The sequence below is a fragment of the Kogia breviceps genome, chromosome 14 (genome assembly GCF_026419965.1).
Source record: "Kogia breviceps isolate mKogBre1 chromosome 14, mKogBre1 haplotype 1, whole genome shotgun sequence".
Classification (NCBI taxonomy): Eukaryota; Metazoa; Chordata; class Mammalia; order Artiodactyla; family Physeteridae; genus Kogia; species Kogia breviceps.
The window spans coordinates 76,112,862-76,115,577 of NC_081323.1; positions in this window are offsets into that span (position 1 = coordinate 76,112,862).

A 2,716-nucleotide genomic window follows, 5' to 3' on the forward strand; every position below is an offset into this window, starting at 1 on the left:
TTACATGTTTGCGATCTTTTTTTAATGACTGGTGCTGAGAATGACCCTGTCACTCTTGAAAGATAGCTTGTCCCAGTTCAATGGGCATATGTGCGTCTACAGAGTAAAATATTAAATAGGCTCATCAGCTGCTCCTTATGGCCACTTGGTAGGTGTTATGAGGAATGGGTGTTTGGGTACCAGTGCATGATGGCCTGATGTTTGGGCGCTGGGACTGCCAGTGGAGGAACAGGCTGTGCTCCTTGATGGGGTACTTACCCCTCCTGGGTGTTGGGTTCCTTAACCTATAAAATGGGGAGGTTGAATCCAATAGCCTTTAAGGTCCCTTCAGCTCTGAATTTCTGTAACTGGCTCTTCATGGTGGCACAGGAAGCAGTGGGAGAGAGAGGGTATATCAAGCTGTGACACAGAAAACCTGCAGTTTAGCACCAGCTACTCTACTGATTAGATGCTCTGAGCATGTTTGCAGCATGTGAATGAAAACTACATGAAACTGCTTTCTAAACTACTTAAAAATGGTAGAATTACTATTACTAGTAAAGGTAATCTAGCTATTCAGAACTGAAAAAGCATTGCTGGGAACAGGGAATTTTCACTTACAAAATTGCGTGGACTTGTAAATGAAACAAACCCTGCAGAGGTCAGGAATCTTCTATCATACACTGGTGTATCCGGGTCCAGAGAAACAGAACCAATAGGATATCTAGATATAGGTATATTTAGGGGGGGTGAGGAAGGGGAAGACCGGGAGTTGGGGATTAGCAGAGGCAAACTGTTATATATAGGATGGCTAAACAACCAAGTCCTACTGTGTAGCACAGGGAACTATATTCAACATCCTGTGACAAAACATAATGAAAAGAATATGAAAAAATATACATATATGTATAAATGAGTCACTGCTGTACAGAAGAAATTAACACAACGTTGTAAATCAACTACACTTCAATAAATTTTTTTAAAGATATATTTAAGAGGAGATTTGTTATAGGAATTGGCTCATGCCATTATGGAAGCCAAAAAGTCCCATAGCCTGCTGTCTGCCAGTTGGAGAACCAAGAAACCCAAAGGTAAGATTCTGTCCAAGTCCAAAGGCCTGAGAATCAGGGGGAACTGATGGTGTAACTCCCAGCCCGAGGTCAAAGGCCCAAGAACCAGAAGCTCCAGTATCAGAGCAAAAGATGGGCTTCCTACCTCAAAAAGACAGTGAATTTGCCCTGCCTTCACCTTTTGGTTCCATTCATGTCCCTGACGGATGGGGTGATGTCCACCCACATTGGGGAGGGTAATGCGCTTTACCCAGTCTATTGAATCACATGCTAATCTCTTCCAGGAAAACCCTCACAGACACACCCAGAGATAAGGTTTTACCATCTGAGCATCCCTTAGGCCAGTCAAGTTGACACATAAAATTAACCATCACGCTGGGCTCAAGAGCTTCCCCAAACTGCCTCATGCACCTGACTCCCCGTCCACGGGCCATTCAATATCTGGTGAGAACCAGAGTGTCCAGGTGCCAAACAGAATATGAAAGGATGACATTTTCTTTTAGAAATAGTTCACTTCTCTCTTTCGAAAGTCTTGCTTTCTCTTCAGAAAAGCATAGAGGGGACTTCCCTGGTGGTCCAGTGGTAGAGAATCCACCTTCCGATGCAGGGGACGGGGGTGCAATCCCCAGTCAGGGAACTAAGATCCCACATGCTGCAGGGCAACTAAGGTCACGTGCCTCAACTAGAGAGCCCGCGTGCCGCAACTAAGACCCGACGCAGCCAAAAATAATAAAAATAAACAAATTAATTAAATAAGTATTTAAAAAGAAAGAAAGAAAAGCGTAGAGCAATAAACCGACTCTAAAACGGAGTTCGGGACTTCCCTGGTGGCGCAGCAGTTGAGAATCTGCCTGGCAATGAGGGGGACACGGGTTCAATCCCTGGTCTGGGAGGATCCCACATGCCTCACAGCAGCTAAGCCAGTGTGCCACAACTACTGAGGCTGCACTCTACAGTCCGTGAGCCACAACTACTGAACCCATGTGCCACAACTGCTGAAGCCCGCACGCCTAGAGCCTGTGCTCTGCAACAGAAGCCACCGCAATGAGAAGCCCGCGCACTGCAACGAAGAGTAGGCCCCTCTCGCCGCAACTAGAGAAAGCCTGTCTGCAGCAAAAAAGACCCAATGCAGCCAAACATAAATACATAAAATAAATAAATTTTAAAAAATAAAAAATAACATCAGCTCATATAGTGAAAAAATAAAATAAAATAGTTCAGAATACACCCTCCTCTAGAGTCCTGAGGAATTTCTGTCCTAATTAAATCATTGGGTTTCACAAGGCAGCAAAAAAGCCCCACACTGGGCTTTCGTCTTCATTCAACTCAACAAACGTTGAGCTTCTGTTATGTGCCAAGCACCAGGCACTTGGAATAACATGAACAAAACATGATCCCTGCCCTTGCGAAGCTTACAGTCCAGTGAGAGGAGACTGGAAATTAAAATAAAAAACCCTGTAAGTTACATGGTATGGTAGAAGTTGATAAATGCTGTAGTGGAAGAAGGTAGAATGGGTAATGGAGTTCAGGAATCTGAGGGGGCGCTGGGAGGGGAGGTACATAACATTATATACGTTTGATCAGAGTTGGCCTTTCTGAAAAGCTGAGATTTAAAATTGAAGGAGCTGGGCTTCCCTGGTGGCGCAGTGGTTGAGAATCCGCCTGCC